At 44.3% G+C, this 26,278-nt stretch overlaps 1 long non-coding RNA gene across 3 annotated transcripts; it reads left to right on the top strand.

The window, feature by feature from the left end:
- Positions 1-2,886: 2,886 nt before the first annotated feature.
- Positions 2,887-19,148, top strand: LOC129048199 (uncharacterized). Of its 3 annotated transcripts, none has more exons than XR_008510366.1 (4): positions 2,887-12,241; positions 15,548-15,752; positions 16,120-17,158; positions 17,313-19,148. It is a non-coding gene; the product is annotated as an uncharacterized LOC129048199 (long non-coding RNA). The 3 variants fall into 3 exon arrangements; XR_008510367.2 differs by having other exon boundaries at positions 2,888-12,241; positions 16,120-16,211; positions 17,005-19,148; XR_008510365.1 differs by having other exon boundaries at positions 2,888-12,241; positions 16,120-19,148.
- The last annotated feature ends 7,130 nt before the right edge of the window (positions 19,149-26,278 follow it).

Genomic DNA, 26,278 nt, shown 5'->3' on the forward strand with positions numbered 1-26,278 from the left:
CACTGTACTCCAGCCTGGTGACAGAGCGAGACTCTGTCTAAAAAAAAAAAAAAAAAAAAAAAAAAATCCTAACCTCCAAAGTGATGATATTAGGAGATTGGACACTTGGGAGATAATTACGTCATAGAGTGGAGCCCTCATAAATGGGATTTGTGCCCTTACAAAAGAGGCCTGAGGGAGATCCTTCATCCTTTCCACCATGTGAAGACACAGTGAGAAGGTGCCAGGAAGCAGACCCCCACAAGACACCAAATCTGCTGGCACCTTCATCTTGGAAATCCTAGCCTCCAGAACTGTGAGAAGTAAGTTTCTTATTGCTTATAAGCCACCCAATATATGGCATTTTATTATAGCAACCCAAACAGACTAAGACAGCCACTTTGACATTCTCTAACTGCTGCCAGTCATTCTCGTGTGGACATAAACAAGAGTAGTTACTTGGTAAGAAAGGTGGGGGTAACTTTGAGAATCGTCATCACTATCACCACTGCCAGAAACACATCTAGGAGTACGTGCCCTACTCTTGGTAGACTGGTACCATCCTCTATGTTTGTTAGACAAATGCATCCTCACCCTCATCCTCATCATTATCATCAGCACCAAAACTGGTATTGATTGGGCACTCACTACATGCAGAGAGTATACCATGTCCTCAGTGTGGAGTCCTGATAAGATAGGTAAGCAACAATGAGGAAGGCATCCCGGGTAGGAGAGAACAATTGTTCCAAGAGATGGCTAATCACTGACAACCCAAATCCTGTTCCCAAATACTTTACTCCACATGTAGCCTCAGCAGCACAACCTCATCTGCACATAGCATGTCCAGCACAACCTTATAAAACTTCCTCCAGTCACTGACTCTCTGCAGACAGCCCCTTTTCTGCTGTGCTGCCCATTGTATCCATGAAACTTATCCTCATACTTTCTCTAATATATTTGCCTTTCTTTACTTACAACTGTCGTGGTAAATTTCTTTGCTGCCCACAAAACTGGCCCCAGCCAGTCATACCCACAACACACAACATCTCCTTAACTCCTCTCACAATCCACTGAGGTAAGTAGTATTACGATTCCTATTTAGCAGATGGGTTAACTGAGTCTTTGAGAGATTAAATAAACTGTTCAAGGGCTGTCCAGTAGCAAGTATTAGAGCCAAGAGTTGAATGTGGGTTTGTGTGGCTAGAGTCCATGCACTAAAACGCTGTACTGCCTTATTGTTACATATATAATGAAGTGAGGGACTGCAGTTTGCTGAGTTGATAGTTTTGTAAAGATACCAATGTGGTAATTTTTTTTTTTTTTTTTTTTTGAGGCAGAGTTTTGCTCTTGTTGCCTAGGCTGGAGTGCAATGGCGTGATCTTGGCTCACCACAACTTCCACCTCCCAGGTTCAAGCTATTCTCCTGCCTCTGTCTCCCGAGTAGCTGGGATTACAGGCATGCGCCACCATACCCGGCTAATTTTTTGTATTTTTAGTAGAGACAGGGTTTCTCCATGTTTGTCAGGCTGGTCTCGAACTCCCGACCTCAGGCGATCCACCAGCGTCGGCCTCCCAAAGTGCTGGGATTACAGGCGTGAGCCACCGTGCCTGGACGCAATGTGGCAAATCATTTAATTAACCTAAAAAAATGCTAATGCAGAAATCATAGTACTGTAATGAAATTATTTACCCCTAGGTAAACAGCCCCAGGTGATTAGATGAAATAATTTATTATCCAAATAAAGTTTAGGGAGATTGGCCAGGTCAGTGCCAACGGCCCACTCTGGCCACTCAGCTGAGCCTTCTATTCATGGGTCCTGCATGGGGTTGGCACACTCCTCTCTTGAGCCTTTACTTTCTGCATGACAACTCTCTGCACAGATATGGAAGTGTGGTTTTCCTAAACTTCCTTCTTTTAACTTAAGTTGAGGACATAATAGGACTGTGCAGAGTTTATGCAAATGACACTGGCCTTTAGTAATGTTTCTAAAAAAGGAACTCTGCAAGATTTAATATCACTGTGGCTGCCAGAAGAGAGTCACAGGAGCAGTGATAAAGGTGTTTTCTATGAAATGTGAATACAAAAAGCACAGGCGAGCCACCCAGTTTGATTTCAATGGAAGGAAGCCATTGTCGTATTGTGATTTCAATGTGTTGAGTGAGCAGGAAGCTTTCAAAATGGTGCATGCTGTTACAGAGAAGTGGGCATGTTAGTGCCTCTTATTGGCCCAGACTTAACCTCAAGGAAATGGAGAAACCAGATTCTGTTCTGGAACTGGTTTCACAGCTTGATTTCATCAAACATGGAGAGAGTTTGTTGATTTCCTTCTAAGTGCTAGCCTTGTCCTAGGCACAGTGGGTGAATCCAAAGATGAATCCGACATGGACCTGCTCCTAAAGAACTTTTGATGCACCTGGGAAGATGCATATGAATATAAATATGATAATTCAGGTTTTCAAAGTGATGCAGTCCTTTTAAAAAAAAGATAATGTCAATAATAACAAAGGGATGCAGTTGCTATGCTCAGATTCCAGAGAGGGGTGCTATTGCGAGATGAAGAGGACAGAGACTTCTTCATGAAGAAGAAACAGTATGACCTCATGAGGCTGATGGCTGCACCAACTGCTGTTGGACTTGGGGTCTAGAACCAGTTGTGTTAAGTAAACCATTCAAGCCTTCTGGGCCTCAATTTCTTAAGTAAAAGGAAAGATGATCTCCCTGAGGTTCTGTCCCACCTTGATTATTCTCTATAAAGAAGGATTTGGCTAAAAGCAGCTAGCTCTCATTGAGCACTTCCTGGACATGATTTTCCTATTAATCAACACAGTAGCCTAATGGTAGAGCTGCAGCTTTTACTCCCATTTTACAAAGGAGGGGAGTGAGGCTCAAGGAGATTAAGGGATTGGCCCTTCTACATCCAAACCCAGATTTAAGCAAATCTAAAGCCTTGAATCCCTGTGTTACAAAACCTTCAAGGAAGGGGATGCATTTAGGAGAAGAGCCAAGAAGGGAAGAGCATTCCAGGGAAGGCAAGCAGTGTGGCCATAGTCAGGACCTCAGTGGCAAGACTGTGGTGTGTTCAGGAACAGCAAGATGACCTCGATGACTGGAGCAAAGAGTTGCACAGCAAACTGGGTCAATGTGCTTCTAGCACATCTTCCAACAGCCCCAAAGGAAACCTATATACCCTCCCCAGGCCCTCCTCCAGCAATATCAGAATGTTGGTTTCCTGTACAGGTGGAAAGAGTCTTTAAAAGGCTGCCTCCTCTGAGACATGTTGCATAAATTATTTCAAGGAAAAACATGATTTATGAACTTCCCCAACCTTCAGAACTGTGGCAAGGGACCTCCCCCAAAGGTTGAAAGCATTTTCTTTCTTTTTTTTAGGATGGAGCCTGGCTCTGTCATCCAAGCTGGAGTGCAGTGAAACAATCTCGGCTCACTACAACCTCTGCCTCCCGGGTTCAAGTGATTCTCCCACCTCAGCCTTCCAAGTAGCTGAGATTACAGGCAAGTACCACCAAGCCCAGCTAATTTTTGTATTTTTAGTAGAGATGGGGTTTCACCATATTGGTCTTGAACTCCTGACCTCAGGTGATCTGCCTGCCTCGGCCTCCCAAAGTGCTGGGATTACAGGCATGAGCCACTGTGCTCAGCCTGGAGGCATCTTTTCATCAGAGATGGAGCTGAAGTTAGGCATCAGCATCCCCCAGCCTCTGTCATTGGATGTTGGTCTAAAGAGAACCTTGTGATCTGCCAGGGGAGCTTCTGGTTGGATAAAGACAACCGCTTCACCAGATTATGACCAGGCTATGACAGGCAGCAGAGCCCAGAAATGTGCTGCAGGGCCTCCCTCCCGTGAGCTCCCCTGAGCTCCCCTGAGCTCCTCAGCACCAGGTTCATGAATTACGGGATAGAACCTCCTCTACCCTGTGGTTACAGGTATTGTTTGTTCTAGCTCCACAATAAGATGGTCATTTCTTAAAAAAAAAAAAAAAAGACTATTTTTATTACAGCAACACATACACATAGTCAAATAGCATTAAAAGACTGAGTCCTCTGGACTTATTTTCTGCTGTCTACTTACTGATTCATACCTTTTAGATGATATGCCAATATGCATTGTTTTGACTTCCTATCATAATAATTGATCGTTTTAGTTTTTTCTACTTCGTTTTATCCCTTTTTTTTTTTTTTTTTTTTTAGAGAAATAGGGTCTTGCTATGTTACCCAGGCTGGTCCTAAACTTCTGGCCTTAAGTGATCCTTCCACCTCGACCTCCCAAAATGCTGGGATTACAGGCGTGAGCCAACATGCCCAACTCCCCCTGTATTGTTATAGCACAATTTTTGTTTAATCTTAATGTGCTGATGTCTTCATTAAAGTTTTTGAAAACTTAATAAGTAAATGCTGGTCACTGGTAAGCCAAGTAGTAATGTCCTCTGATGATATCTGATTAAACTACTTGACATGGTCAGTATCCATCTATTTTGACTTATGAAGATGGCAGTTTCACATTGGTGAGCCTAAACTTTGGTGTAAGTTTTGTTTCTTGGAGTTAATAACTGATTTTTTTTTGTATGTGTTTCTCTGAGGCTGAAAGATTTTATATCTTTTAAAGACCTTTTCTTAGTTCCTGGGAGCCTGTTCTAATATGACAGTTGGAAGCCTGGAAAAAGTTTCCAGGCAGACTGTGGAGGAAGGCCCAGAGAACTGAGCGTGCCAGTTGGATCTGCTCTCCCCAACCTGATTCTCAGCAGGATCTGGAGGAGACTCATGTACCAAGACGCCAAGGAGTGAGTTTTCGGGAGCACCAGCCCTACTGAGAAGCTCAGAGCAGGTGTGGGGAGGCTGTTCCCCAGAGAGGAGATGCTGTTACAGAACAGGGGCCTCTAACAGCAACAGGGATGAAAGGATCCTTGAAGAGGAGAGGCCACCTGCAGTGCTGAATCATCAGAAGCAAGTCACCTTAATGAACAGAAAGTTTGAAAAGGTATCCAGGTAGTGTTAAACTGCAAAGATCTACAGAGACAGCAAAAGAAAACGATATTAGTAGGAGCAAGAGAGATGGGTAGCCAACAAAAGTTGGAATAAATATATTATAATGTGTGTTATGTTGATCTTAAAGAAGATCAAGCATGGATGAGCAGAAGGATGAGGTCAGCTACCCCAAATGGAAGGTCGTGATCCCTTGCTTGCTTTCCAGACCTAAGCCAGTTCTTGCACCCGGAACCAATCTATCGAAGGAAAGGCTGGGTCCCTGTGGGGAAACACCTGCTATCCTATGGCAGATGTAGAAAGAGGTAATTTCCCCAGACCTTCCCCAAAGATATCTATAGCCATGTACTCAGATCACCATGCCGTGGGGAAAGAGGTATGCCCAGATTTCTCTAATGCTGTTAGAATATTAAGGTTGACACTCAAAGCAATATAGGTCTTCCTGTTCAGTTAAGGATATATGGGAACTATATTAGTCAGGGTTCTCTAGAGGGATAGAACTAATAGTGTATATATATATATATATATATATATACACACACATACATATACATATACATATATATAAAGGGGAGTTTATTAAATATTAACTTACACAATCACAAGGTCTCACAATAGGCTGTCTGCAAGCTAAGGAGCAAGGAGAACAAGTCCGAGTTCCAAAACTGAAGAACTTGGAGTCTGATGTTTGAGGGCAGGAAGCATCCAGCATGGGAGAAAGATGGAGGCTGGGAGGCTAGACCAGTCTCTCTTTTTCACATTTTTCTGCCTGCTTTATATTTGTTGGCAGCTGACTAGATTGTGCCCACAAGATTAAGGGCAGATCTGCTTTCCCCAGCCAACTGACTCAAATGTTAATCTCTTTTGGCAACATTCTCACAGACAAACCCAAGATCAATACTTTGCATCCTTCAGTCCAATCAAGTTGACAGCCAGTATTAACCATCACAGGAACCTGTGATAAATGAAGTCCTGGCTTAGGTCCACAGACCCACCTGGGGGTCAATTTGCCAGTTCCTGAATGTATAATTGGAATGGACATACTTACCAGTTAGTGGAACTGTCATATTGGTCTGTTGATCTGTAAAGCAAGAAAATAATGTTATAATAGGAAAGGCCCAGTGGATGGCACTGAAACCACCCTCTCACCCAGGCCAAGACATTAAATCAAAACCAGTATCACACTATATTGATGACATCACATTAGTCAGACCGATGAGCAAGAAATAGCAAGAACAAGGTGCTCTGGCCAGGTGCAGTGTCTCACCCCTGTAGTCCCAGCTACTTGGGAGGCTGAGGCAGGAGGATCGCTTGAACCCAGGAGTTCAAGGCTGCAATGAGCTATGATCGCACCGCTGCACTCCAGCCTGGGTGACAGAGTGAGGCCCTGTCTCTAAAAAATAAAATAAAAAGAAGATGCACTCTGATGTACCATTCCTCCAGCTGTGCAGAGGTGGCCTGTCACCAAGGAGGAAGGGAAGCTGGGATTAGAAGATGACCAGCAATCGTCCCACACTGCATCAGTTCTGATTTATGTTGGTAACCCCTTTTAACCTGAACATAATTCTAGCACTTGGCTATTAAATTCAATTCTGCAAACTGTTACGGAGAGGCTACCGCATGCTCAGCATAGTGCTAGGTGCTATGGCTGTCTGCAAGGCTGTTTGAAACACTTAGGGCTTATGTGCTCAGAAAGATGAGTAAGTCTGTGCTTCTGAGTGCTGGGATGCAGCCTCTTTTCCCTATAAGACGGGCTTAGGTGGTAGAGAAATAAATAAGTCAGCAAAAGAATGACTGTGCTTTAAATTTTTTTTTCTTTTTAGATTTTCAATTTCTTGTTTCTTAATGCCTTCACCTTCCATGTTGACTTGGACACCCAAGTCAATATACTGGTGTCCACGTAATCACTGACATTATTGCCTTTGCTCCTCCCTTGTCCTCTCCTCACCCCTCTTGCTAGCAATTGTAGGGTCAATGACCTCGTTGGCTTGGACAGACTCAGGAATAAGCGACGAGGGATGATTTTTGTTTTTTTTGATAGAGACAGGGTCTCGCTCTGTCACCCAGGCTGGAGTGCAGCGGTGCGATCATAGCTCACTGCAATTTCAAACTCCTAGGCTCAAGGCATTCTCTTGCCTCAGCCTCCCGAGTAGCTGGGATTGCAGAAGTGAGCCACCATGCCTGGCCTGTCATTTTTTTTTTCAGTGTCGACTTTCCAATTTTTCAGCACCTTTTCAAATGATCACACAAAAGTGTTAGAGGTTAAGATGTCACCACATTATGAGGGCACGTGAGACTTTGGTGGCCTCCAGGACACAGATGACAAACTGAACAAAAATCCATCAGTGGAGGAGGGGAATAGACAGTGCCCTGAGTCCCCCACATAGGGCCTTAGGTTTGCTGATGTGTGTCTATCTGTATATATGCATAAATATGTGTGTATCTGTGTGTATTCATATATACATAACTCCTTTTATAACAAGTATCCTTTGATTAAAAGTAATAAATCTCCCTTGGCTGAAGTGACAGGTATCTGGGATTATTATTTTGCTTTTGGCAACCCATAAAAGAAAAACCAAATCCACAAGATCTGCAGGGGAGGAACAGGTTAAATACTAAGTGCTGGGTCTAATCCTTCAGCAGCCAGGCAGGATTAGGGGCTGAGGCTTGTACTGCTAATGAGAGACAGAAGAAGGCTGCATGGTAAATGTCATGTGTTGTAATGAGTTGAAAGCAGCATGAAGGAGCCTTTTTTATCCTCTGGATCTAAGAGGTTGCTTTATCTTCTTAAGTGTCAACTTGTTAATATTTGAAGAGAAAACCAGAAAAGTTTTACTGATTCCTGCTTTCTCCTGTGCTTTCTTTTGAGGAGGTCGCTTGTTTAGAAGCGCTTGGCCTGGGTGGGCATCCCTATGAGCTGGAGGGGACCAGGCTGCAGAGGCTCTCATGGGAGTTCTGTGGCTGGAAGTGGGTTGTTGGTGCAACTTGAACCCGAAGTTGAGTTCATTCATTATCCCAGGAAAGGGCCATCAGTTAGAAAGGGAACTCATACTTTCAAGACCAGCCTGCTTTCAAGGTGTCAACTGATCGTGTAGACAATGTCTCAAAAAAAAAAAAAAAATCAACCATATTAACTTCAAAAAACAAGGGGTTGATCTGTGATCAATATGAAAATATGAACAATGAAGACAAGCAGGAAAGTACCCACGAGGATGATTTTTCCACCAACTGCTTCATGCACATTGTACCACAACCAAAGAGAAGAGCAGAGAGGAACATCCCTGGGCTCCTGAGAGGAGAGATGGAGCAGCGTTTGAATGGTGTTTGTCTCCCTGGCTTTTCCAGATACAATCTCCGAAGCTTTTTACTCCTTCACAATTGGCTTCATTAGCATTTCAGAAAAGACTCTGTTCATGAGTTTTACCTTCTGATATTTGTTCCCTATTTTCAGGCAATTTATCAAAAGGAGTAGAGTGATCCAGATTAAGTGTATGGATGAAACGGGACTAAAAAGCGATATTAATGGGTTCTTCTTACCCCCTCAAAAATATTTTTCTTTGTGATGTAGGAATCACCTGACATTTTTCAGGGATGGTGCAAGTGAGCTCAAGTGACGGGTCAGTGCGGTGGGACACTGGCCATGGTGCCGGCAGCGTGGGTCACATCCTGGCTCTGTTGTGTGACCTTGGACAAGTCACGTACCCTCTGGGTTAAGTGTGCTCCTATGTAAATTGGGAGATGGCATACACGGGACGTAACTGCTTTACATCACAGAATTGCTGTGAGAAATAGCATAAAGCAAGATGATATTTGGGAAAGTCCTTTGGAAATAACAGAGTTACCCACATGCCAAGTGGTTTTATTCCATGCTGCCCTGTTTCAGCTTGCTTGGGCAGCAAGATTCAATCACCTGGAGCGCCAGGGGGAAGACGCCTCTGTTTAATTTGTTTTTCTGCTATTTTCAGAGGTTTAATTACAAGTCCTTACCGATGCAACCCTTCTTATAAATTTTTCTAAGCTCCACCTGGCCTTTTGCTCACCTTATCACCTTATCAAACCAAAAAATCTTTCTTTTGTGTAAAGGTAGTGTTCGTTAGCTTTCTTCCAAATAAGTTGCTATTTTTTTTCCCTTATAATTTAAAGTAGGCCTGGCGCAGGGGCTCATGCCTGTAACCTCTTTACTTTGGGAGGCTGAGACAGGAGGATTCACTTGAGCCCAGGAAGTCGAGGCTGCCATGAGCCATATTTTCACCACTACATTCCAGCCTGGGCAACAGAGAGAGACCCTGTCACAAAAAAAGGAAAAAAAAATTAAAAAGTAACTTGTGGAGCAATACTTTGAGACTAAGTAAGTATCTTGCTCGTATCAAAACTTCACCCACCAGGTTTAGCAATTTTTTTTTTTTTTTTGAGATGGAGTCTCGCTCTGTCGCCCAGGCTGGAGTGCACTGGTGTGATCTCAGCTCCCTGCAACCTCCGCCTCCTGGGTTCAAGCGATTCTCCTGCCTCAGCCTCCCGAGTAGCTGGGACTACAGGCGCATGCCACCACACTCAGCTAATTTTTGTATTTTTAGTAGAGATGGGGTTTCACCATGTTGGCCAGGATGGTCTTGATCTCTTGACCTCATGATCTGCCGGCCTCAGCTTCCCAAAGTGCTGGGATTACAGGCATGAGCCACCGTGCCTGGCCCAGCATTTGGTATTAATACATTTCTAATTCCTTCATTCTTTCCACATTTATCAGCTTGCACGCTGCTATAAGGAAGGGTTTCCCTCTCCCTAATCAATTTATCATTTATTTTTCATTTATTCGTTTATATCAATATGAACTCATGGATTCTTGTTCTATGTAATGGGTTACAATCCACCACTGGGTTTGATTTTTACCTTATCCCCACTTTGGCCAGTAGGGGGCCACAGCTACCTCCCACATCCTCCTGCTATAGACCTTCAGTCTGTTTTCCTGACTTTCCAGCACAAGTCCTTTGTTCTTTTTGGCTAAATCTAATGATCCATGTCATCTGTCCTGTGAGCTTGGGATTCTACCTGGAAGTCAACAGACAGGAGAGGAATTTTGATCAAAGATTAAAAAAAAAAAGACACAGTTTCTGAGTAAAATGATAGCCCAAGGCATCTCCTTTCTAGACCTCCGATGAATTGATGAAGAAATATGAAAAACAGAAAAGACTCCATAACAGTGCAGGAAATTAGGGAAGAGATCCCCCTGCATATTAGAAATTCAATTTCCCTTCTCAAGAAACAGCAGCAACAAGGGCTGAGATCACTTATAAGTGGGAGCTAAATAATGTGTGCAGGGCTGGGCGCGGTGGCTACACCTGTCATCCCAGCATTTTGGGAGGCCAAGACAGGCAGATCACTTAAGCCCAGAAGTTCAAGACCAGCCTGGGCAACATGGCAAAACCCCATCTCTATGGGGTGTGGTGGCGCATATCTGTGGTCCCAGCTACTCAGAAGGCTGAAGCTGGAGGATTGATTGAGCCTGGGAAGTTGAGGCTTCAGTGAGCTGTGATCACACCACTGTGCTCCAGCCTGGGCAACAGAGAAAGACCCTGTCTCAAAAAATAATAATAATAAAATAATGTATACACATGGACATAGAGTGTGAAATGATAGAGATTGGAGACTTAAAGGAAGGGGGGTGATGAGAAATTACTTAATAGGTACAGTGTACATTATTTGGGTGATGGATACACTAAAAGCCCTGACTTTACACTATGCAATATGTCCCTGTAATAATTACACTTGCACCACGTACATTTATACAAATAAAAAATCTTTTAAAGAAGAAAATAATTGTAACCCTTGTTCCAGGGCCTCATGGTGTTTCATGCCACCTGGGCAAGACAGCGTGCGTTCTTATTGGGCACTGGCACTTTGGACATCTGGCGAGTGACTGACTTTTGGAAGGTCCTCACCATCTGTCTTAGTTGAAATCTCTTTTAATGATCAGGTTACCCAATGAAAGTATAATTTGTATGGATCAGAAAGACCCTTTGTTTCCCGCAATTAATTAAGTACACTAGCCTTTCAAAAGCATCTTCAACCTCTATCAGGCTATAGAGATTCCGCCTTTCTCCCACCACCTCCAACCTTGGCATTGCTCCCACAGCCCATCTGGGGGCCGCTGCCCCCTCTTTTCTGTGCTGTCTGCTTCCATGCTGCTAAGCTCTTTCTTTTATTATTTTTTAATTTATTCTTCTTATTTATTTTTTGTCTTTTTTTTTGAGACCCAGTTTCACTCTGTCACCCAGGCTGGAGTGCAGTGGTGCAACCTTGGCTCACTGCAGCCTCCACCTCCCAGGTTCAAGCAATTCTCATGCCTCAGCCTTCCAAGTAGCTGAGATTACAGGTGCAAACAGCCATGCCCAGCTAATTTTTGTATTATTAGTAGAGATGGGGTTTTACCATGTTGACCAGGCTGGTCTCATGGTCTCCGCCCGCCTCAGCCTCCCAAAGTGCCGGGATTACAGGCATGAGCCACAACACCCAGCCACTATTTATTTTTTGTCCTTCTAATCCTTGGAACCTGTGAATTGTTTTTCCTTATTTATTTATTTATTTAATTATGTATTTATTGTTATGCTGCTAATCTCAAAGGATGCTTTCTTCTAGATAGCAGAAACAATCGATTCTGCAAATGTGTGGTTTCCCATTGACACCTAAGGAAAAATGAAACAGGGCCTGGGAGACAGTTTACACCATATTCATCCGGGCCATTCTCACTGATGGACTTTCCACAAAAGCTCTGCAAGTTTTCCTTTCAGTTTCACTGTCCGTTGGCTGGTACTGGTTGCTTGACTAAGCCCTGTTAGCGTGGGTTACTGCTCACCCTGACAGGTCTTTGTGAAACATGAAACAATACAAACATTCTTCTCATTTCCCCTCCGTTCTTCCTCTTGGAGCTGTTCCCAGCCCCGGTGGCCCTTCTGAAGCCGAGTGGGAAGCTCAGAAGGAACCTCTGGATTTGTTCACCGGTGTCAGGAATGGAAACTGCTGGGGCACCTGTGTGCTCTTGCTGGTTTCTTAAACTCTGTCTGAATCCCACACACCCCTGCTTTTCGGGGAGCTGTGGCTGGCTGGGACAGGAGCAAGGAGTCTCTCCTTTGAGTCAAAGGAGGCACAGTAGCCAGAAGGAGGGCTTAGACATGAGAATGTTACAGTCCAAGAAGCTAGAAAGACCATCTGGAGAGTGACCAAAATGAAAAGTGCAGCGGCAGTCGTGCAGCTGTGGTCTGGAGCAAGGTGACCAGGGTCTTGGGCAATGGAAGACAAACAGGAGGCCAGAGATGATTGCTTCCAATGGAGTCTGTAGCTCGCACTTGCTTTTGTGGCCAGTGATGTGAACGGATGGGTTTACCAGGTTATAAGCTTTTGGGAGCTGTGTGCAAAGACTTCCACTGAGATGATCGTGTCTCCTCAGGCACGTCTGGGTGTTGGTCCTGACAGCTGGAGTATTGGGGTTTGAGTTTTGCCTGAAGGACTCACTGGTGAGGCTGAACCAAGTGTGTTTCTTTGGCCATCACAAGGACCCAGGCAGGATGTCACACTCATCAGTACAGCAAGAACTGGTCCAATGCTTCAGATCTGTGAATCTCAATGGGCAGAGGGCAATTAGTAATGTCTGAAGACTTTTTTAAAAAAAATTAGTTAGAGAGAGGGTCTTGGCTCACTGCAGCCTCCAACTCCTGGGCTCAAGTGATCCTTCTGCCTCAGCCTCCCAAGTAGCTAGGACTACAGAGGTGTCCCACCATGCCAGGCTTGAAGACTTTAAAATTTTATACATTTTATTTCAATTTTTTTTGAGTTGTGGTCTTACTCTGTCACCCAAGCTGGAGTGCAGTGGCGTGATCAAGGCTCACTGCAACCTCCACCTCCCCAGGTTCAAGCAATCCTCCTGCCTCAGCCTCCTGAGCAGCTGAGATTACAGGCGTGAGCCTCCACACCTGGCTAATTTTTGCATTTTTGGTAGAGACGGGGTTTTGCCATGTTGACCAGGCTGGTCTCGAATTTCTGAGCTCCAGCAATCCACCCATCTAGGCCTCCTAAAGTGCTGGGACTACAGATGTGAGCCACCCCCAGCTCAGTCTAAGTTTATTTTTTGTTCCTAGGTATTTGAGAGGTACAAGTGCAAGTTTCTTACATGTGCATTTTGCATAGTGATGAAGTCTTAGCTTTTAGTGTATGTATCACCTGAATAGTGAACATTGTACCCAACAGGTAATTTTTCAACACTCGCCCCCTCCAACTCTCCCACATTTTGTAGTCTCCAATATCTGTGATTCTATTCTGTGTATCCATGTGTATCCACTGTTCAGCTCCCACTTACAAATGAAAACATTCCATATTTGACAGTTTCTGAGTGACTTCACTTAGGATAATGGCCTCTAGTTCCATCCATGTTGCTGCAAAAGACATGATTTCATTCTTTTTTATGGCTGAATAGTATTTCATGATGTGTGTGTATATATTATAAATAATTATATAATATATTATATATTATGTATATATTATATATTATGTATATATGTACATAATATATAATATATTATGTACATATGTACATAATATATTATGTAATATATAATAACATTTAATATATTACATTATATAAATAATATATTATATTATATACATAATAATTATATATTATATATTATATTACTATAATATAATATATTAATATAATATATAAATATATACTATATATTATTATGTATACACTATATATACTATATTATATTAATATAGTATATATACAATAGTTATATATTTTATATATAATTATATGTACAATAATATATATTCTATATATAGCATGATATATATATCATATTTTCTTTGTCCAATTCTCTGTTGCTAAACACTTAGGTTGATTCTACATCTTTGCTATTGTGAATAGAGCTGTGATAAACATATTAGTGCAGATGTTTTGAAGACATTTTTTAATGTCACTGAGTGGGGATGCTGCCAGCATCTAATGGGTAGAGGTCAGGGATGCTGCTAGACATTCTACAAGACATAGAATTATCAGTGCCCTGTGAGAAAGAATTATTCAGCACTAAGGTTGAGACACCTGCCTAGATTCTAGGAAATGCAATGTTGTAAGTTAGCCACTGGGAGGGTGCTAAAGCCCTCCAGGGACCAGTACAAGATTGAAGAGACCCTCACTGTTGAAAGCAGAGGGCATGTACTCCATGTCACACATTTTATGTAAGCCTCACAAAGTTTTCGGTTTCGAGAAAATCTAGAATTAAAAGATCCTTATTTATTTCCACAGCCCCTGGGTTTCACCTTCAAGGTATCAAGATTAGCTAATAGCTGATTATTGCCCCATAGACAGAGTTTTCTTTGTGATGCATCTGCTTATAACTTTTTTGGAGATTCAAGAGTTGCATAGGAAGTTTAGGGGCTGACTGCCTTGCCCACTGGGACTGTAATGTAAGATCCCTTTGCCTTTTTTTATTCATCTGTAATCAACAGAAATTTATTTGCTCATGGTTCTGTTGGCTGAGAAGTCCAAGACTGAGGGATCAGCATCTGGTGAGGGCTTTCTTGCTGTGTCAGCCACAGGTCAGGAACCCTGTACAGGGACTGACTGTGTAGACAAGGTGTGAGGCCAGTTTTCCCAAGGAGTTTGTATTGGCTCTATAAGTCAAGTTTGATTCCTTAAAGGAAATTTCACCATTCCAGTCAAAGCCTTGGTAAAATAACCAGTATCTCCAGTTGTGTCCCTTTTGCTGATATGTCAGTGAAGCAGCTATGTTGTCTGTGGTAAATACCCGGGTCCATCATCCTGTGCTAAGAAAATTTAGCACACAGACATACATGAGGAGTTTAGGAGCAGAGATTTAATAGGCAAAAGACAGAGAAAGGAAAACAGCGCTCACTCTAGTGAGAGAGAGGGGACTTCCATGAAGAAAAGACCCCCCCCCCCTTTGTCTTATTCATATAGCAGCCTAGAAAGAATGCTGTTCTGGGACTCAAGAGCAAGTCACTTGGTTTTTTTGGCCTCAGTTTGCTCACCTGTAAGATGGGCTGGTGCAGCGGATGATCCCTAAGATCCTGCCATTGTGCCCTGATTCTGAGACTAGCATTATCAGGGAATCCATATAGCCTCATGCAGCCATTCTCTTGGGATCACAAAGGTTGTGTATCTCCTTGTTTCACTTTAAAATTAGAAGATCTTGGAGATCATCAGTATAAAAGTCATACTGGCATTTTCCTACCCTAAATATAATGCTCCTTACTCAGGAGAAGCGGGGACTGGGGATAACTTGAGGACAGCATTTGGTTCTGGGAATGAAGAGAGCAACGAGCCCCCCAGGGCAGCTCTTGCCTCTTTAGCCAAAGTTTGAGGCAGGTGACTGCCAGACCTCTTTGCCTGCTGGCCTCTTACCTCTCAGCTCCAGAGAGGCATGGGGAGTAGGAGTGCCAGAGAAAATACAGGATGCTGGTTAAATTTGAGTTTCAGATTGACAACAATTTTTTTTTGTATTAGATATCCTAAACATTACATGGCTCTGTAGAAGCATGTCTCAAATATTGCAGATGTATTTGCTAAGCCTGACAACCTTAGCTGGCAGGGGAATGGAAGACAGCAAATGAGGAAGTGGCATCCCAGCTGGGACTGCTCCGGAGCACTGGGCTTTCACCTTGGATCCCCCGGCGATCTTCCCCTCTCAGTGACAGGCAGCGAGGAGGAAGAGCGTTGGCTTTTCTTAGGGCCTGTGGCTGGAGGGAAAGTCAAGTTCAGGTGAGTGGGGAACGCTAGGGGATTTCCCTGGGGATCAGCAGGGAAAGCAGCCACATCCACACTCACTCAGAGCCGGCTGCTTCTAAGCATCAAGGCCTGATGCCGATGGTGCATGAGAGGGGCCCCTAGGGGCAGCCCCTGGGATCCCCCCAGTGAAGGGCTGCTCCTGCAAATGAATGAATGGAGTGGGAGGCCACGGAGAACCTTCCAGGGCTGGTTGGCCAGGAAGTCCAAGCTTTTGCAACTGCAAGGGCCCTCAGCCCTGTCACACCCAGTGACCCCATTTGCTTATAAATACAATATTTTTTAAAAAGTCTTTTTACTATTTTGAAATTGCAACCCAAAGTTTATTTTTAAATCTATGCAGTGCAACAACTATGACATAAGGAATCAGCAGAGTCCATTTCTGTCTGTGTGAAATCTTCAGGAACTTAACCACTACAATATGTACTGACATAGGTATGCTGTGTTCGTGACTTATATACTTCTGGGGGCATTAACATTATTAATGTGATTTTACAAAATTGTCAACAATTCTTGGCCAAGTTACAAACAACACATACACAATCTTCCCTTGATTGACAACAAAATGTACGAGAAAATATCATGTACTTATAACCATGGTAATAGAAAGGCCTGACTGGGCTTGGCGGTTCAGACCTGTAATCCCAGTACTTTGGAAGGCTGAAGCAGAAGGATTGTTTGAGGTCAGGAGTTTGAGACCAGCCTGGGCAACATAGCGAGACCCCATCTCTACATAAAATAAAATAAACAAAAAATGCCTACATTTGTCTGCAAAATTTGTGTTTGGGCTGAGATCATTGCCTGTGTGTTTTTCACCTGTATGAATGTTCAGCTGTATACTTGGAAATCGTCTAGGACACAGGATGATTTTTCACTTTACAGGGCTGACATAAGCAAAGTGGAATGTCTGACCATTAAACTTTAGTAGTGTTCCCCCAATTATTATGATATTGGGGGAGTTATGATAACCCAGCTATTCCCGACAGGGAGGAGGGAAGACAAGGGGCCAAGTGTTTATCGATTGGCTATTCATAGTGGCCAAGCATCATGTATAGCTGTTCACATATTTTTTTTACTCAAGCCTTGCAACACCTCTAATTGGTGCATATCCTGGTATTCATTTTACAGATGGAAAAAGTGTGGCTCTGAGAGTTAGGTAGTGCTTAAGTGTGCACAGCCTGTACATGGAGAAGTATGAATTCTAATCCAGGTCTGTTTTAATCCACAGTCAGACGTTAACAACAATGTGCTAATGGCGAAGGGAAAAAAGCAGTGGTTCCTGGTCAAATCTCTAGAAACTCAAAGAAAAGGATGGGGCAGGTGGTTTTGTTTGTCTTGTTTTGTTTTGCTTGGCATGGCTTTAAGAGCTGCTCCTTCTGGAGGTAAGAATTAGACATTAGACCAGGTGATTTCTTAGGGTCGATTCTAACCCAGTGAATTTATGTTTTTGTGAAAAATGTTAACTTTAAAAAATAATTTTCAAAAGTAGACACTTTGGACTGTCAATCACCTTTTTTTTTTTTTTTTTTTTCTGAGCTGCATATTTCTGATGTTTTTGGTGCACAAGTTGCCAGCAGGAATTCATCCCTCTGAACGTCTGTTATTTGGATTTTGGCTTCTGCGTTTGTCAGATGTCCCCGGTGCCGTCGGATGCTGGGTTGCGTCAGTGGTGACCGACCTGAGATGTGAAGTCTGCCTTCTTTTTGTTTGGGTAACAGTCCCAACAGCCACTTGGCCTCAGCACTCTGTCATCAAGTTCTGCACTTGAGGTTTCTCTCTCTTCCCCAAGGAGAAGTGGCCTTGGGCGGCCTAAGCACTGTGTTACTGGGCTGTGGGCCGGCACTTGGGAAGAAGTCCTCCGCAGTTCAGCATCCCAGGATGCATCTAGCAGATTTGCTGCCTCGTTTGAGGACTCAGGACACACAGGTCTCTCCACTGCAGTCAGCATAGCTCACCCACACCTGCTGCACACCTGTCACTCCTGCAGCACAAACACCGCCCAGAGGAGCCTCCCAGGGGAGAATATGGAACCACCAACAGGTTCTCCTATGAAAGCATGGATCCAGAAAATATCCCTGATCTTATTTCAAATATTAGTTCCAAAGGGCTAGAACTGCAGGGCTTAGAACAATCAAAATAAAGATCGTGTTAAAATCTACCGGAAAATATGATTCAAATTGCAAAAGCTGAATTTTCATATTCTGCTTATCAAGAGTGTATTCAGGGAATCATGGGAGAAAATGTTTGCAATCTATCCATCTAACAAAGGTCTAATATCCAGAGTCTACAAGGGACTTAAACAAATTTGTAAGAAAAAAAGATAAGTGGGCAAAGGACGTGAACAGACACTTCTCAAAAGAAGACATATATGTGGCCAAAAAACAAGTGAAAAAAACCTCAATATCACTGATCATTAGAGAAATTCAAATCAAAACCACAATAATATACCATCTCACACTAGTCAGAATGGCTATTACTAAAATGTCAAAAAACAACAGATGCTGGTGAAGTTGTGGAGAAAAAGGAACACTTTTACACTGTTGGTGGGAATGTAAATGAGTTTAACCATTATGGAAGATAGCATCATGATTCCTCAAAGACCTAGGGGCAGAAATACCATTTGACCCAGCAATCCCTCTACTGGATATGTACCCAAAGGAACACAAATCGTTCTATTATAAAGATATATGCACACGTATGTTCACTGCAGCACTATTCACAATAGTAAAGACGTGGGATTAACCTAAATGCTCATCAGTGACAGACTGGATAAAGAAAGTGTGGTATATATACACCGTGGAATACTATGCAGCCATAAAAAGGAATAAGGTCATGTCCTTTGCAGGGACACGGATAGAGTTGGAAGCCATTATTCTCAGCAAACTAATGCAGGAACAGAAAACCAAGCACTGCATGTTCTCACTTATTAGCGGGAGCCGAATGATGAGAACACATGGACACTTGGGAGGAACAACACACGGACACTTGGGGGGAACAACACACACTGGGGCCTGTTGTGGGTAAGTCATGGAGGGAGAGCATCAGGAAGAATAGCTAATGGATGCTGGACTTAACACCTAGGTGATGGGATGGTCTGTGCAGCAAACCACCATGGCACACATTTACCTATGTAACAAACCTGCACATTCTGCACATGTACCCCAAACTTTAAAGTTGAAAAAAAAATCAAGGTGTAGTTCACCCTTCCCCTGCTCCCCACTGCAAAATAAAAGAGTATATTCAGGGAATCTTTAGAACTTAGAGAGACTTTCAAAAGCTGCTTAGTACAATAACATTTATTGCATAAAGTGAAGCATAAATATTAGCACTGTGACTGTGAACTATTAAAAACATACCCAAGTAAGCTGTGAATTTGGTTTCAGAATTCTAAATTAAGTAGCTTTGAATGAGATTTCTCCTAAAGCATTGGTTGTGTATTATATGCAGGAAGCCATTGGTTAGTTTTCTTCACATTTTATCTATTTACACTTATTCTGCTGTATTTTTAAAAAATCATTTTTGTTTTGTAGCTTTATTCCAACTTTATATTACTTTCTGTGGGTCGGCCCCATCAGTTTTGTTTTCCCCGACTGCCATCTAGAGGCCAACAGAAGTAATTACAGACACTAGACTTCCCAGGTGCGAAAGGGTGGTGGAGACCGCAGAGCCATCGATTCATCTTTCCCGTTCTGCTGCCTAAGGGGTGGTTTGCATGCCTGACTCTTCACGAATACTTTCATTCTGAGGTTGCAGGGTGTAGCTGGCCCTTCCACACTCTCCTTTGGCTCCTTTAGAAGAGCATAGCTTGCCTCTTTAGATGTCCCATCTGTTTCAAGCTTCTGCTCAAGGACTTTATTTAATTAAAAAATAGAACAAAGCCATTCATTTCATTTCGCGCTTCCAGGGAGGCGGCCTCGCCTTGGGAGCTCACGCTGTAGTATTTCAGGTGGCTTTAGCCCCTGGAGGAGGTAGGTGTCACTTTGTGGAATCTTAGACACTTAACAAGTGGAAGGAGCTTTGGAGACGGTCTAGCAAGTGATCCTCAACCTAGAAAACTGTGTCTCTGGCTCCAGAATTGCAATCAATTAGCAGCCAATCTTTCCCCCAAGTCTCAGGAAAAAAGTTAATGAGAAGAATTTTCTCAATTCTGAGTTTTCTCCCATGTATTTTTTTTCTTTTTCTTTTAATATTATTTTATTGAGACAAGGTCTTGCTCTGTCACCCAGGCTGGAATGCAGTGGTGCTGTCATGGCTCACTGCAGCCTCGACCTCCCAGGCTCAAGCAATCTTCCCACATCAGCCTCCTGAGTAGCTGGGACCGCAGACACATGCCACCATTCCTAGCTAATTTTGTTTTATTTTATTTGCAGATAGGAGGTCTCACTATGTTGCCCAGGCTGGCCTTGAACTCCTGGGCTCAAGTGATCCTCCCACCTCTGCCTCTCCAAGTGCTGGAATTATAGGTGTGACCCTCTGTGCCCAGCCCTCCTGTATATTTTTCTTAAATCATTCTACCTATTATGCTGTCTAACTGAATAGGCAACAGATGTCTCTTAGGTGAGACCCTGGGAAAGACGAACTGTGATCAACAGCTGCCCCGCTTCCCCTCCAATGGCTTAGGTCCCTTGTTTAGTATTTGACTATAAAGATAAGGCCTATATTTCCCCCTCTCTTTGCTGGAAAAGTTCTTTTTATTTCTTGTCCTAAAATTAAATTTATTTAGAAATTATTCTAAATTTATTTAGAAATCCACAGTGTGCTGAGTAGGTCACATTGTTACTTGCACAGAGTGACATGTGGGGGTTCTATCATCCAGACAGCGTGAGAATCTGGTGGCAGATCCCCTTATTCCACAGAGGAAGCAGATAAGGCTGAGAAGGGTGAGGTGAGTACAGGGACAGAGCTGGGTCTGGAGTCCTAATTAGTAAAAAGGAGTCAGGCTGGTGGGAGGAGGGGAAAGCAAAAAGAGGAAACAGGTAAGCTGTAAGTCTGCCTTTCTTCATGATCCAGACACACAGCCCTCCTGTGCAAATAACTCACAATCTTCCTGTGCCCAGGTATCGCCAGACACCTGCAAGTTGGCTCACTGCAACCTTGGCGTTGTCAGTACGGCACACAGCCCTCTCCAGCACACAGCACAAGCACCATCCTATAAAATCCCCAGCAAGCTTCTGCCTCCTGGCTGTCAGCTACTCTTCTGCTGGCTGCCTGTTGCCTTCTTGCAACATACTTTCATGCTTTTTTTAAACAAACAAATCTGCCTTTCTTTATCTACAACTGTCTTGGTAAATTCTTTTACCCCCATGCCACCGGCCCAGATAATTGTGGCTCACCCGCCACACTGGTCACTAGAAGAGCTGGGACCAGGGCCCTACTCCCATCACACTCGGCCCAGTGATTCCCCTTCTGAGACTCAAGACCTACTCTTTGGGGTGCAGTTCCAATCACTAGGGCACTTTCCTTTGGTTGAGGAACATTGTCTCTGGAAACCACCTGGTAAAATGAGTAGGTGCAGCACTTTGCTCCCACGCTTAGGTCAGCAGGGAGTGTGGCTCAGCACTCGGGCAGGCTGTCCCCTCCCTCAAGGGGCAGAAACCAGGACCGAAGAACAATGTAGAGTGGGCAGAGCTGCTTCAGAAGTTGCGGTCATCAGGGATCAGGGTGATCTGGAGCCTGTGTCCCTAGGGATGAGCGTAGGGGACCCGCACATGGAAGTTGTGGCCTCTGAAAGGAAAAGCCAGATCCAGCATTTTCCTTAACGGTCACTAATGACCTCTGCACTGCTCGATCCAATGGCCATTCCTCTGTCCTCATTGTGCTGGGCTTCAGCAGCTGGGGTATGTTGATGGTCCCTTCTCTTTCATGCTCTTTTTCCCCTTGGCTTCTGGACGCCATCTTCTCTCAGTTTTCCTCCTGCTCCTTGGTCACTCTGCCTTCTCTGCTGGGTCATTCGCTGCACCTTAATCTTGTAATGTCACAATATCTTTGGCCTTGCAAAAGGAAAATAAAATCCCTGGACCCCAAACTCACTATGCCAAAGGGAAAAGTGAAACTTGGCAACTGAGTTATGCTGAAGCAAACAAACAACAAACCAACAACTGCCTTCCGTTTGTTCCCAGATAGCTGTAATTTCACATGCTTACTTTATCTTCTGTAGAATGTAGATTTACTGAGCACAGACGAATGCATAACTGACCTACCCTTTTCACATGTAAAATGTGGATTCAGTGTGTACTAATCAGTGTTCTTGTTGCCAGCCCTCCCTTTTTTTACCTTTCCTCCTTCCTCTCCTGCCCATTCTTTCCCTTTTAAACACTGAAGTTGTCAAAATCCTCTTTTGACAAAAGCACAGGCTACATATCCTCCTGTAACATGCATGTGTGTGTGTGTGTGTGTGTGTGTGTGTGTGTGTGTAATTTTTTCCTGAGCACATCCTCAACCTTGGCAAAATAAACCTCTAAATCAATTGAGATTTGCTGCGGTTGCTTCTTGGTTTCCAGCCTCATCACTTCCTCATCGCCCCACTGAGGCCTTATCCTGTCCCTTGTCTTTAAACATCTGTTTATCTACACATAACAACCCCTGCATGTCCATTGCCAGCCCTGAACTTTCTCCCAAAGTGCACACACATTTGTCCAAGTCCCTCCTTGAGATGGTGGCTTGAGTGTCTAGGAGACATCACACCAAAGTGTCCAAATTTCCCCCAGATCTGCTCCGCCCACAGGTTCCCCCATTCCAGGTGTTGGTGGCTGCATTGGTCTAGCTTCCTAGGCTGAACGTCCTTGACTCCTCTTTCTCTCACACCACACATTTAATCCAGCAGGAAATCCTGTTGGCTCTATCTTTAAAATACACGCAGAGTCAGACCACTTCTCACCACCTCCCTGCCGCCCCGGGTCACAGTGGCGTCATCATTTCCTGGCCGTGGCAGAACCTAGAACATTCCACCTGGTCTCCTGCTGTGACTCCTGCTTCTTCTAAGGGTTCTCTTCAAAACTGCGTCAGGACAATCCTTTCAGAGCAGCCCCCATGGCGCTCCTTCTCTGCTGTGAGCCCTGCAGTGCTGCCCTTTTCCTTCAGTGCAGAAGCTGGCATCCTTCCCTGGTGTGCCAACCCGGTCCCCTGAGATACAGATGCCCGGTGGGTTCAGTGAGTGAGGCTCTTCCAAGAGGATCTGCGCATGAGAAGATATCAGGAAGGAGGGAGGAGGCTGAGAGAGGCATTAGGTTGGGATGCAGGTCAGATCTCCAGTGCAGGAGAGAGAGGGAGAGTCAGGTGGGACGGTCCCAGGCTGCAGTGAAGCCTCAGCACGGAATCTCTGCAGAGCAGTCTGTGTCTCCCAGGAAAGGGCCTGCCTCATGGCCCCTCTGTGCTCTGCCGAATCTTCCCCCTAAGACCCGTGCTAGCGCCATGTTGAATATTTCAATCTGCACCTCCTACCCCTGCATTCCTAATGCCCCTTGACTGGCTCTTCCTTTCTTCTTCTTGTTATAGCACATCCTGCCTTCTAATGTGCTATACAATCTACTCATTTACTATGTCTGTTTTAATTGTCTGTGTCTTACCTCTAAAGGCAGGGATCTTGATTTTGTTTATGAATATAGTCCAAGTAACCAGAACAGTGTTTGGTGCATAGTAAGAACTCTGTGAGTAAATACTTGTTGAATAAATGTCATCCTCATTCAGCCTTTTTGTTTTTGTTTTTGTTTTTGTTTTGAGACAGAGTCTGGCTCTGTCGCCCAGGCTGGAGTGCAGCGGCATGATCTCAGCTCACTGCAACCTCCACCTCCCAGGTTCAAGTGAGTCTCCTGACTCAGCCTCCCAAGTAGCTGGGATTACAGGAGCATGCTACCACACTTGGTTAATTTTTGTATTTTTAGTGGAGATAGAATTTCACCATGTTGGCCAGGCTGGTCTTGAACTCCTGACCTCAGGTAATCCACCCGCCTTGGCCTCCCAAAGTGCTGGGATTGCAGGCATGAACCACTGCGCCCAGCCGTCATTTGGCTCTTCTGTATGTTAACCTAGCAGTTATTTCTCAGCCTCACATTTTGAATTGGGATGCTTTGTACTGAAGAGATAAATAATGATAACTTCAGTTTATTTTATCGAGCCTCTACAGGGTGTCATTTGCTTACTTCACATGGACACACACTCATCTCCCTAACACCCCTCAAGGGAGACGTGGTCAGCAGCGTTGTGTGAGCCTCTCCCACAGTCCTTGGGTTTGGTCTGTGTGGCTGTTAGAACACAGAAGTGAAGATTTGTCACCGCCCAGGCTGTGCTGCAAAAGCTATTGTGGCTTAAACCCTTGCTCTCTCTGGGATCACTCACCGTGGGGAAAGGAAGCCAGTTTCCACACCATGAGGATGTTCAAGTGAGCTGTGGAGAAGCCCGGGAGGTGAGGATCGGGGGCTCCCTGTCTGCAGTCCTGTGAATGCACCATCATGTAAGCAGATCCTCCGGCCCCAGTCAGGCCTTCGAATAACTCTGGGCTCAGCCTGCCCCTTGACCACTGCCTCACGGAGGTCCTGGGCTGGGGCTAAGCTGTTCCCAGATTCCTACCCTGCAGAAACTGTGTGAGGCTGCACCTGTTTATTGTTTTAAACTGCTAAGTTTTGAGTCATTTGCTAGGCAGCCATAGTAACAAATACAGTAGGTATTACTATTATTATTATTCATTTAATTTTAGAAGTAATGAATCAGAAGTTCACAGAAACTAACCTGCCTAAGGTCACGCAGGTAAGAGGAGGCAGGGCAGGGTTGGACACCTCAGAGGGGCTGGAGCACGCTGGGCCCCCCAAGCCACTTGAAGTTGAAGAGCAATTCCACATTCCATGTATACCCACGGTGACAGGTGGAAAAGCCTATGTTTGTTAATTTCACCAGAAAGATGAGGCTTATTTGCAGAGCGCAGAGGCCGGGTCATTAGGTAACAGGACCTCCAGCACAGCTTAAAAACCAAACCACACACTTGGTTTAATCCGAATCCCTATCTTTGGGCTTGGAATGCCCAGCTATCCATCTCTGTAAAACGACATCGGGCAAAAAGAATTCAAAAGCTGCCCATCCCAATAAGCCCACACCTCTACTCATTTGTAATAAAGCCAATCTTGCCTTTATTTCAACTTGGACAGAGTTTGGATCCAGGTTTGTGGCTGTGTTTGCTGGCAGTAACCAAGGATTTAAAATCTCAGTGATGCAATCTTTCCTGTCACACCTCTCATTTCTAAATATGCCTGTATATGGCAAAGCAATTAAGTCATTTTGTTTCAGCTTCTGATTTTACTCATCTGAGCTCAACATTTTTGCAATGTTTATTCAATGGAGTTATAAAGAAACCTCATCTGAATCACCTTTTAAATGAAAGAGTCGCTAACCCTTTGTGGTGCTTTATCCGTGCAGTGGGAGTGAGAGTAACCTGTAGCAGCGGGAGCTGGATCGCCTTTTCCCTCCCTCCTCCCCAGGAGTCTGGGCTCTCAGCTGGAGGCCACTGTACCATGGCAACTTCCATTTCAATGACATTATTTCTAATAAATGACTGCCCGAGGGTTTACGGGGTGTTTCTGGCCCCAGCTCAGTGTAACCGGCAGGAGTTGGGGGCGGGACGATTTCCTTTCCCCTCACCCAGCGGTTTCTGCTTCACCATGAAAGATCACAAGAGTATTTGATGTTGGTCCTTGGAACAGAAATCGGTTAATTAAAATCAGTAAGTGTTTGGACAAATTGAATGCAAGCCACACATTGTTGGCAGAGCACGGGTACAAGAAAGGCAGGCAGAAGTCGGCCCCCAGAGAGCACAGATACAGGAAGCCCCTCTCTTCAGCCAGTCCCCCAGTTCATCAGTAATGAGAGCAAACGCAACAGGAGAGAGAAACACAGCAACAAGCCACCCTCTCCTTCCGGCCAAACCTCCCTGACTCTCTTGGAGGCTCATCTCTCAACCTGAAAGGCTCATCGCAGAGCCCAGATGACTGGTTTGGTGCTCGTTCTCTTCCCGCACCAAAAGGTAGAGAGAGATTGAGAGAGGGAGAGAGAGAGAACAGAAAAGAGAGCAGGGGCTCTGAATAATCTTTAAAGTAGGTAATTATCAACACTCATCAAGAAACTTTATCATTGTCCCAAGAATGAAGGTGTTAATGATGTTTGAGTTGGAGGAACGTGCTCACCAAGTTTTGTCTTTTTGAGAGCCTCTTCTTTTGGAGGTCTGGCCTCCCTAATGGACTGACCTCTGTGTGCTATCAAGCCCAGGATGCATCTGGAAGAACCGGCCCCTGGCTACTTGTTAGATCATGGGAGGGAAATGGAGTTCCCTCCCTGGGACTTAAAGTAGCCATTCTTCTAGATGCAGAGCAATCAAGATATCTTTTCATCAAGGAAATGAATGAGGTTAGCACTCACCTTCCATTGCTGGGGCACAGAACAAGCGTGCCAAGGCCTTCTTGGGCTCAAGTTTATAAGATGCATGAATAAAAAAATGTGTCTTTCTGTTATGCAGAAGG

The sequence above is a fragment of the Pongo abelii genome, chromosome 8 (genome assembly GCF_028885655.2).
Source record: "Pongo abelii isolate AG06213 chromosome 8, NHGRI_mPonAbe1-v2.0_pri, whole genome shotgun sequence".
NCBI lineage: Eukaryota > Metazoa > Chordata > Mammalia > Primates > Hominidae > Pongo > Pongo abelii.